This window comes from Pituophis catenifer, unplaced genomic scaffold, assembly GCF_029215685.1.
Source record: "Pituophis catenifer annectens isolate HBS135680 unplaced genomic scaffold, rPitCat1.0.hap2 SCAF_2, whole genome shotgun sequence".
NCBI classification, from domain to species: domain Eukaryota; kingdom Metazoa; phylum Chordata; class Lepidosauria; order Squamata; family Colubridae; genus Pituophis; species Pituophis catenifer.
Genome location: NW_027256882.1, coordinates 32,531,254 through 32,542,015, shown reverse-complemented (window position 1 = coordinate 32,542,015; position 10,762 = coordinate 32,531,254). Strand labels below are relative to the sequence as shown.

Sequence of the window (10,762 nt, the reverse complement as noted above, 5' to 3'; positions counted from 1 at the left end):
ATTCTGGCTCCTCATTCCCCTAGAGATTCCACTCCCAACCTCAGCGCCTCTCCCTCCCCGGCAAGCAAGGCATCCCACTCATGTCGAACTGGGGGTCCCGTCGCAGCACCCATCTGCTTCTGCTTGTACACTCAGCAGAGGGGACTCCATTCCCTGCCCCCAGCTCCCTCATTCTCCCCGATTCCAGCCATTCCAAATCCACTACTTCCATTCTAATAATTTAAATTCCAATCTATCCCAAACCCACTCACACCCACAAGCACGCACACCCTCTCAAGATAAAATTAGTATATCCTGCAACAATTGGATGTCTCGCATCTCATCGGTGTAATGGCAGAAAGCTCATCTGAGTTCGCCCAGGCTTTGTAAGGGACAGTGATGGCATTGTGGTAAAATGGCTTCACCTCACTGACTTGTGGGAAGATGCCGTGCTTGTTGCAGTCCACGCCAGAGAAGAAGCGCTTGGAGTCCACCGCGATGGAGGTGACTTCAGGAAACTCTCCATAAAAGGCCTCCTCCTCCACCACCACCACTTCCTCCTCCACCGGGACCCCCTCCGGGACCCTCACGGCCACCACCCAGCTCGTCTTCGTCGGTGTCGTAGTTGTCAATCAGCCTGGCCAAAGCATCATGGAACTCGATGAGGCCCTGAGCCAGCAAAGCGATGGTTTGGCTGCCTTGGATGCCCGAAAGCCCCCCGGGGAGACCGGCCCCGCCGCCTCCGCCACCTCCGGGCCCTCAGTTGATGGTTTGGCAGATACAAAGGACGCAGCCCCACTGGTTCTCCTTCAGGTCCAGGTAATATTTGCGGTTCCCCCGCACCAAGAATTGGTTCTTCAAAGCTCGGCAAGACACTCCAACGCCTCCACCTCCTCCTCCATCCTCACCGCCCGGGGAAGCCCGAGCCAGCTGCCTGGGACTGCTGGGCCCCAACTGGGCGCAGTGCTCAACAAAGTCTCCCAGGTAGTCTCCCAGGTAGTCTCGGAGCTCGGTGGCAATGGTCATGGAGAGGGTGAATGATGATGTAGGACAGATGACGATGATGGCAAAAAGCTGGCTACTTCGCTGTTCATGAAACCTTAATTCCAGGTTGCTTCCTCGGTGGAGCTTGGGCCGTTCTTTTCCCTATAAGGGATTCTTGTTGTACATAGGTTCCCTCCTGGCTCACCCTTTCAGTTTCTATCTTTTGCATAGCCACCAAATTTTACCAAGTTTTAGCTTAGCTTGTTGGGTGAAGATTGCAATAAAGGTAACTCTCGACAGCCTATTTGTTGCTCTGGCCCTTCCTTGTAGCCGGCGCTTCGCCTCTGCTACCAACCCAGGAGGGGGACAGGACTATCTGGTCTATATCTGGCCAATGCTATGAAGAACTTTCTAGGTGACGAACAGCAGAACTTCACCTATTTTCTATTGGAAGTCCATTGTGTACTAGTGTAGGAATACATTCAAAGAAATGTGTAACATGGATATATGACAGTATATCCAGAATTGTTTTTGTGATGAATTCTGAATCAACTGCAGCTTCCAGAGGTTCAGAACAACCTCTTGAAGTGCATTGCAGCACCCGAACTAGGAGGTGATCTAAGCAGGAGTGACTGTGTGTACTGCTCCTTGATCTTGGAAAGGCTGCAATTGGTGTGCAACCAGTTGTGCAAATTCACTCTTGATTATGACTTAAATGAGCTCCAAGGTTAATGTATTGGGTTTCTCTGGTGTGTTTCAACCCAATCCAGTCCCTATTTGTCAGATGAATGGCTATACAAATTTGATTAACACACACACAGACACACACAGACACAGAGAGAGAGAGAGAGAGAGAGAGAGAGAGAGAGAGAGAGAGAGAGAGAGAGGGAGGGAGAGAGAGAGAGAGAGAGAGAGAGAGAGAGAGAGAGAGAGAGAGAGAGAGAGAGAGAGAGAGAGAGAGATGAAAAATCACTGCATCCAGGAGCCACTGCATAGCCTGGCTGTTAGGATAAGCTGTAGATGTAACTAGGTTGCCCTCATAACTCAGGCAAACAATATGAGTTTGAATATCTTGTTTCCTTTTATTAAATGCAAGTTTAAAAATTGTTAAGAAGAGAACACAAATGAAGTGTTGCAATATTTTCAGGATCAGACTCAATAAAGATAATAGAAGTTATAGGTTTAAATATAATTCTCTTTAATCATAATAGGCATTCTATATTCGCTGAATATTCAAGATAGAAGCCAGGAAAATGGGGAGGATGGCTCCTTTTATATACAAGGGGCGGAGCCAGGAATGGGAGTGGTAAATTATGAATACATTAAAGCTCAAGTAATAAGTTAACCCCTGATGTTCCATATATACATTATTTACACATTAGAGAATAAGGCATTTACATCTGACAAATCCCCCTCTAAATGCCGGTTCGTTATACAACACCAGTTACATTCAGATTCAGGACAATATAATACATATAATTTAGAAGTTAAATATTTGTGTTGTTTAGAAGGTAAGGGTTTTGTTAATATGTCAGCTAATTGTTCAGAAGTATCACAATGTATTGCTTTGATGAATCCGTCTTGAGATAGTTGTCTCACGTGCTTAAATTTTATATCAATATGCCTGGACTTTTGTCCAATTGCATCGGATCTAGAAATTTCAATGGCCGCTTTATTATCTTCATGCATAATAAATGGTAAAGTAGGTTTCTTCCAAACATCTGTGATCAAATCATTGAACCATACAAGGTTATTTGCAGCTTTAGACAAGCAAACATATTCTGCTTCTGTGGTAGAGGTGGCTACCAGTTCTTGTTTACCAGTATACCAGTAAACTGGACAATCGTTCAATAGAAAAACATAACCAGAGGTACTCTTTCTGCATGATGTATCACCAGCCCAATCTGCATCAGCATAACAAGTAATATTTGGTTCTTTGTCATTATTGGGTTCCAATATTAAACAAAAATCTAATGTACTTTTCAGATATCTTAAAATTCTTTTGACAGCTTCCCAATGATACAAGGTTGGTTTGCTAACATATCTTGACAATAAATTGAGAGGTAATGCAATATCTGGCCTAGTCCAATTATTGTTCTCATCTTGTTGTGTTTTGGTGCTGTCTTGTTTATTTAGCCCATTTAGTGACCCAGATTTTCTCTCTTTTGAATTTTCTCTACCCCCTCTACTTTCTCTGTAGTTTGGTGGACTTCTATATTTGTGTCTATCTGTGGAAGATTGTCTGTAATTGTATTTGCTCCTATATTCAGGCCTATGTCTCTCCCTTGGGACTTTGGGACAGTCTCTTCTACTGTGTTCCCTGGATCCACAATTGTGGCATCTAAAGGCCTCATTATATTTATCTTGAAAGACTACTTTCCTAAAAGATTTGTGTTCTGTTTGGTTATTGGAACGATTTTTTCTTGAATTGTCTTCTGCTATCAATTTGTTAGATAGACTTTCTATTGATAAATATCCCAAATTAATGGTATCTAAGTGTGACATAAAGCTATCCCATGATGGATCAAGTGAATTGATAATAACACTTTTCATAGTTTGATCTGAAATCACTTCCCCCCTCAATTGCAGCTCAGCTCTTATTTTGTTTAGATTTATCAAATGTTCACTTATAGAAACCCCTGGTTTCACTCTAGAAGAAAAGAAATCCTTAGACATTCTTGTGGTTGTGGCTACGCTATCGCTGTGAAATAGATTAAACATGCATTGAATTATTTCTGATACAGTTAGGTTTGGTTTGATGCTATGATACATTGCAGGAGACACGCTAGAAATTATTATGAAAAATGCTCTATGATGTAAACAGTCTATTTTTAAAGTCCAAGGTCTTCTTGGAGGACTAGTTATAAAGAATAGTAAATTTTCTTTCATAAAAATAACCTGAAGCTGTTGGTACCACTCTTGTAAATTAATGCCATCAACTCTAAGTTTTGGGAAGTCACTGGGTAAGTTCCCCACATTATTTTGTCCATTACTTACAACCTGAGGCAGTCCGTGGTCTCTCAAGTGCAGGAAATTACAGAACGGCATTGGGATGCTTGTAACGAGTCTGCGCGGTTCTCTGGCCAGTTCAAGTCTTTCGGGGCCGTCTACGTAGTTTTGCACATGCGCGTTGCTCATTTCTTCTTGATCGTTATTTTCACTCATCAGTTCTTCTTCTTCAGTGGTGTATTCTTCGGATTCTCTCGAAATCGCATTAGTGGATTCGTTGATCATCTCTTGATCAGTTTCTATTTCTTTGCTGTAGGCCCTGGTGTTGGGCCTATCTTTCTTGGACATTTTTAATTACTTATTGAGTCAATTAACCATCCTCTGCTACCAGCTTGTTGCAATATTTTCAGGATCAGACTCAATAAAGATAATAGAAGTTATAGGTTTAAATATAATTCTCTTTAATCATAATAGGCATTCTATATTCGCTGAATATTCAAGATAGAAGCCAGGAAAATGGGGAGGATGGCTCCTTTTATATACAAGGGGCGGAGCCAGGAATGGGAGTGGTAAATTATGAATACATTAAAGCTCAAGTAATAAGTTAACCCCTGATGTTCCATATATACATTATTTACACATTAGAGAATAAGGCATTTACATCTGACATGAAGAATGCACAAAGTTATCAGGGAACAAAGAAAAAAAGGAAGAGAAAAAAGAACAAAACTATCTATCTTATATGTTGACAGATCCATAGATAAAGTCCTACATAACTCTTTTAATGAAGGTACATTATTTACTTACAAGCATCCATAATTATCTTGACGCAAAACCCTGGAGCGTTCAGAGGTTGAGAGAAAAGGGCAATTATCTGTTTTGGGGCTTGCCCACGGAAACACAATGAGAGCTATACTTTGATCTGTGTGGTTAGCTGTTCCTTTGTATTCAGCTCTGGTCTCAGCAAAATAATGTAGCACTTGGGGGAAAAGATGCAGCCCAGCAACCCAGCACTGGAGGCCAAGATGGAGAAGATCTGCACGGCCACCATGTACTTGCCCTTGGTGCTCAGGTAGGTGGGCACAAAGGAGACCCAAACGCTGCAGAAAACCAGCATGCTGAAGGTGATCAGCTTGGCTTCGTTGAAGGCCCCAGGCAGCCTTCTGGCCAGGAAAGCTACCGTGAAGCAGACGACAGCCAGGAAGCCCATATAGCTAAGGGCAGAGTAAAACATGACAGCAGGTCCTTCATTGCACTGCAGGACAATCTCTGCAGGGTGGGAGTGCTTGTCTGTGTCAGGGAAGGGAGGAAAGATTCCCAACCAGATGGAGCAAATAAGAACTTGGACAGCGGAACAAGCAAGAACAAGAGCATTGCCCAACGTCTTCCCGAGCCACCGCCTCATTTTGTTCCCTGGCTTTGTTGCCAAGAAGGCCAGCACCACTGTGATGGTTTTGGCTAAGAGGGAAGAAACAGCCACTGAGAAAACAATAATGAAGGCTGCTTGTCGGAGAAGGCAGGTAGATTTCCTTGGCCTGCCAATGAAGAGGAAGCTGGTGAGAAATGAAAGGAGGAGTGCGGTAAGGAGAATGTAGGAAAGATCCCGATTGTTGGCTTTAACTATTGGAGTTTCATGATATTTTATGAAAATTGCTAATACAAAGGTTGTGATGAATGACAAAAATAGAGCAAAGGAAGCCAGGATGATCCCCAAATATTCTTTATATGACAAGAAGGTTATATATTTTGGAAGACAGCGATTTTGGTGTTCATTTGGATGCTGATCTTCGAAACATCTGGTGCAATGGACTGCATCTGCAGAGAAAAGGAATATCTCCTTTATTCATCATTATTAAAATAATAATTTTATTAATAATTGCAATCTAAGCAATATAAACCATAAACCAATATAAACCAATACAAACTAAAAAAAAGCATAAAAATAAAAGGTGCAGAAAAAAAGAGCAATTTGACAATTATAGGCAGAATGAAACCCTTGTTAATAGACAGGCTCTCCAATAATTGCTCTCTGGACAAAGATAGGAGATCATCCACAAGTGCTCTAGACAATTGCTTCTCTTAAGGAAAATGAAAGAAATCCCTTATAATCCCTTATAATATATAAAAAAACTTGAAATATGTTTTTGGAATTAATTATAAAGAATCCTTCCTGTGGGAAAATGCTTTTGTTTGATCTCTTTTTTAAAAAAAAAAAAAACCTATATATTACTAAAACTCTGATTCACATTACGTTTAATTAGGCAAAATGGTTCAGCATAGGGCAAAACATTTTCAACCAAGATAACTCAGATGGGCTAAATGTCTATGGAGATTCGCAGTCATACAATTCATGGTTGTCCCAAAGGTGCTTTTTTCAAGAGGCAACTGGACTTTTTGGTTTTTCTTTGAAGACGTTTTGCTTCTCATCGAAGAAGCTTCTTCAGTTCTGACTGGATGGTGGGGAATGGAAGGATTTATACTCCTTGCAGATAACTGGTAATTTAAAGAGGCCATCTATGTTAAAACTGAACAGCCCTCTCTCAACAAAGGGGGAGGGATATGATGTCATCTATCTCCAATCTACAACACAGTCCTTTCAACAGTTCCAAGAAGGCTCCACACCAATTTGCACCACTCAGGTGATCCTGATGACACAGATAAACCTCCAGGTGACCTTAATGAATGCAAATGACCAGCTGTTGCAAGGAGTATACCCTCAGCATTCTCTAGTCCAGGGGTCAGCAACCTGCAGCTCTGGAGCCACATGTGGCTCTTTTACCCCTCTGCTGTGGCTCCCTGTTTCTCAAAATATGTACCACAACTGCCAATGTGCAAACCCGCTGGCACACAATTTATTGAGCTTTTCAACCCCCGGTAGGCCAACAATGGATAAATCCAAGAAAATAAAAGTTTCAGAAGAAAACAGAACATTTAATTCAACTACATATGCTAGTTTTGTGGCCGCTCAAGAAATAGGCACGGGAAGGGTTTTGTGGCTCCCGGTGTTTTCTTTTCTGTGGGAAATGGGTCCAAATGGCTCTTTGAGTGTTTAAGGTTGCAGACCCCTACCCTAGTCAGTTGCCAACTTGAAAAAAGACTGCTTTAATGAGTTGCAGGCAAGTGCTGCATTTATCTTTCATTGCTTCTCTTTGAAATGGTTGAAAAGTCCTAACAGTGTCAAAAGTATTTTTGGGGTCCCAATCACCAGGGTTCCATAAGAACAAATTAGAATGACATCAAGACAAGATGGTTGAAAAGAAAAATGTTTATTTAGAGAGCATTATGAGCTACAGTGGTGCAATGGTTAGAGTGCAGTATTGCAGGCTACTTCTGCTGATTGCCGGCTGCCTGCAATTTGGCAGTTCAAATCTTACCAGGCTCAAGGTTGACTCAGCCTTCCATCCTTCTGAGGTGGGTAAAATGAGGACCCAGATTGTTGGGGGGGGGGCAATATGCTGACTCTGTAAACTGCTTAGAGGGGGCTGTAAAGCACTGTGAAGCGGTATATAAGTCTAAGTGCTGCTGCTATTGCTATTAAAAAAAGTAATTGGATTGTAAAATATTTTCTCTATTAAAAATGCTTTTCACAATAGGTTTAACATTCCTGTTCTAGCTAAGGAGCAAAGGTTGCATCTAGATTGCTGAAACACGGCATCATAACACAAAGCCCGGGATCATTACTCCACTTCCTTTATTATTGTTTATATTAAGCAGCAAATTGTGAATTTTAAAAATGAAATAAATATGGGATGCATACTTAAAAATACCACAGAGCACATTCAAATGTTTGCAATTTTGTGCAAGAAAATTGTTTCCTTTCAGGAACCACTCACCTTTCTGTGTGGAGATGGTCCCCTTCGCACAAGGAACACAATCATAGCAGCAAACTGGCTGTCCTCTCTGGACCACCTTGAGGAAACCAGCATGGCAGCTTTCCACACATCTGGAAGAAGGCAGGGTCTAAACAGGCAATCAGGGAAAATGCATTCATTTATTTGTCTATGGAGATTTTCAGTCATCCAGTCATCCATGGTTGTCCCAAAGGTGCTTTTTCAAGAGACAACTGGACTTCCTTTTTTTTTTCCTTTGAAGATATTTCACTTCTCATCCAAGAAGCGTCTTCAGTTCTGACTGAATGGTGGGAAATGAAAGGATTTATATTCCTTGAAGTCATCTGGTTGTTAGCACTCTTTCTGAGAGTCATTAAGGCCATTTGGAGGTTTATCTCCAAATGGCCTCAACTACTCTCAGAAAGAGTGCTAACAACCAGATGGCTGCAAGGAACATAAATCCTTCCATTCCCCTCCATTCAGTCAGAACTGAAGTTTCTTGGATGAGAAGCAAAATGTCCATTTATTTATTTAATACATTTATATAACTGTCCATCTTTCAACCAACTCTGAGCAGCTCTCCATCAAAAATTAAGAGACCCATAACATCATTGCTATCAACCTGCCTTCCATTGAGGACCTGTATACTGCACGAGTCAAAAAGAGGGCTGTAAAAATATTTACAGACCCCTCGCATCCTGGACATAAATTGTTTCAACTCCTACCCTCAAAACGACACTATAGAGCACTGCACACCAGAACAACAAGACACAAGAACAGGTTTTTTTCCTGAATGCCATCACTCTGCTAAACAAATAATTCCCTCAACACTGTCAAACTATTCACTAAGTCTGCATTACTATTAATCTTCTCATCATTCCTATCACCCATCTCCTCCCACTTATGACTGAATGACTGTAACCTTGTTGCTAGTATCCTTACCCTTTATATTGATATTGTTTCCTAGTATGATTTGATTGCTTATTTGTACCCTATGACTATCATTAAGTGTTGTACCTTATGATTCTTAACAAATGTATCTTCTCTTTTTATGTACACTGAGAGCATATGCACCAAAGACAATTCCTTGTGTGTCCAATCACACTTGGCCAATAAAGAATTCTATTCTATTCTATTTTAAAACTTAAAACTCAAATGATTAAAATATTAAAACTTTAAAAAACAACAAAAACCAGGCACCAGTCCTTTCTAATATGCAATTTTGTAGTAATCTCACAGTGCTTGGAGGAAAAGCCAACCCCTCAGAGCCCTATGTAAGGCTGAAAGGGATGCCTGCTGAACTTCAATTTTAAAAAAATTCCAATGGGCAGAGGCTGACACAAAAAAAGACATGCTTCCTGGCTCTCATCAGATGACAATAGCCTCAAAAAATTAGTTACAAACTCATAAATGTTCCTCTCTACAGAAATATTTAGTAACAAGTGAAATATTTACACGCTCTGAAGAAAAATCAGAGTGCCTGGTTACCTAATGTAACGGCCTGCAAACTTGGCAGCTTTAAGAGTTGTGAATTTCAACTCCCAGAGTTCCCCTTCCCCTCAGTATAGCTAGCTGAAGAATTCTGGGAATTGAAGTCCACAACTCTTTAAAACTGCCAAATTTGGAGAATTCTGATCTAATGGAAAGCAGAGGCAGAGATGGAAATTACCAATGGTGGGATTCTGCCGGTTCTAGCCGGTTCCGCTGAACCGGTTGTTAAATTGCTGGCTCGCCCCACCCCTTGCCAATAAATAGTGGGGGCGGGGCGGGGCGGGGCGAGGGGCGGGCAAGCCAGTAATTTAACAAATGGTTCGGTGGTTTTTTTTGCAATTTATTGGCCTCGCAGCACACCGAACCATTTGTTAAATTGCTGGCTCGCCCGCCCCTCGCCCCGCCCCATTTCCCATATGCGCGGCGTCAGCCTACCCTAGCCCAGGGCTGGGCAATTGTGGTTCTTTTACAATGTTTGGACTTCAACTCCCGCCTCGCCCATTCTGGGGAATTGTGGAGAATTCTGGGAGTTGAAGTCCACAAGTCTTAAAGCTGCCAAGGTGGGAGACATCAAGCATGAAGCTGGCCAAGTATCCTCCTTGAGAGACAACAGTTGAACATCAGGAGAGCTGTAAGAGGGCAGGGCTACATTTGGAAATTTTCGCATTTTTGCAGGTGGTGCATTACGATCTGGTGTCTGCAATGGAGAGCAAAATCCAGCTTCTTCTCTCCGCTGTAAGGGCGGCATCAGGATTCCACCTTGGTATATTTGCAGCACAAGGCAGCCCTCATCTCCTGTCGCTTGGGACTCAGAGTGGTAAACAGCGTCTGGTTTGGGGAGCAGCCGGATTTTGCTCTCCATTGCTCTCTCGGCCCCCTGCAAGCTCTCATCTCTCGAGGAACGCTCCCTGAAATGGCGCAGGAAACTTTGGTTGGGCTTCTCGAGAGATGAGAGCTTGCAGGGGGCCGAGAGAGCAATGGAGAGCAAAATCCGGCTGCTCCCCGAACCAGACGCTGTTTACCACTCCGAGTCGGCAGGAAATGAGGGCTGCCTTGTGCCGCAAATATACCAAGGGTTTTTTTTTTTGCTCTCCGTTACAGACACCAGATCGGCCCCCTGCAAAAGAATGAGAGAGAGAGAGTGGGGGAGAGAAAGAGAAAGAGAAAGGGGGGAGAGAATGAGAGAATGAGAGGGGGGGAGAGAGAGAGAAAGAGGGGGGGAGAGTGCCTGAAGGACCCTATCCCATCACTGGGAGTCCAGGTGCTTCAGCAAGCAACGCGCTGGATTCGTATTAAGGATTCGTATTAGTGGTCCGCGAAATTTAAAATTATGAACTTGGTGGTCCCTGAGGTCCAAACCGTTGGGGACCCCTGTTCTGGAGGATTTAAGTAGCTTAATTGTGCTTGCTTGCCAATACCAGAATTACAGAGTTGGAAGGGACCTTTGGAGGTCTTCTAGTCCAGAGATCTCCAACCTTGGCAGCTTTAAGACTTGTGGACTTCAACTCCCAGAATTCTCTAGCCAGCAT

The 10,762-nt window shown here is 42.6% G+C and overlaps 1 non-coding gene and 1 pseudogene across 1 annotated transcript; both read right to left on the bottom strand.

Annotated features, from left to right (window-relative positions):
- Positions 1-273: 273 nt before the first annotated feature.
- LOC139310078 (transcriptional regulator protein Pur-beta-like) lies at positions 274-1,005 on the bottom strand (annotated as a pseudogene).
- Positions 1,006-9,102: 8,097 nt separating this feature from the next.
- On the bottom strand, positions 9,103-9,222 carry LOC139313511 (U5 spliceosomal RNA). Its single transcript, XR_011600115.1, has one exon. It is a non-coding gene; the product is annotated as a U5 spliceosomal RNA (small nuclear RNA).
- Positions 9,223-10,762: the final 1,540 nt, after the last annotated feature.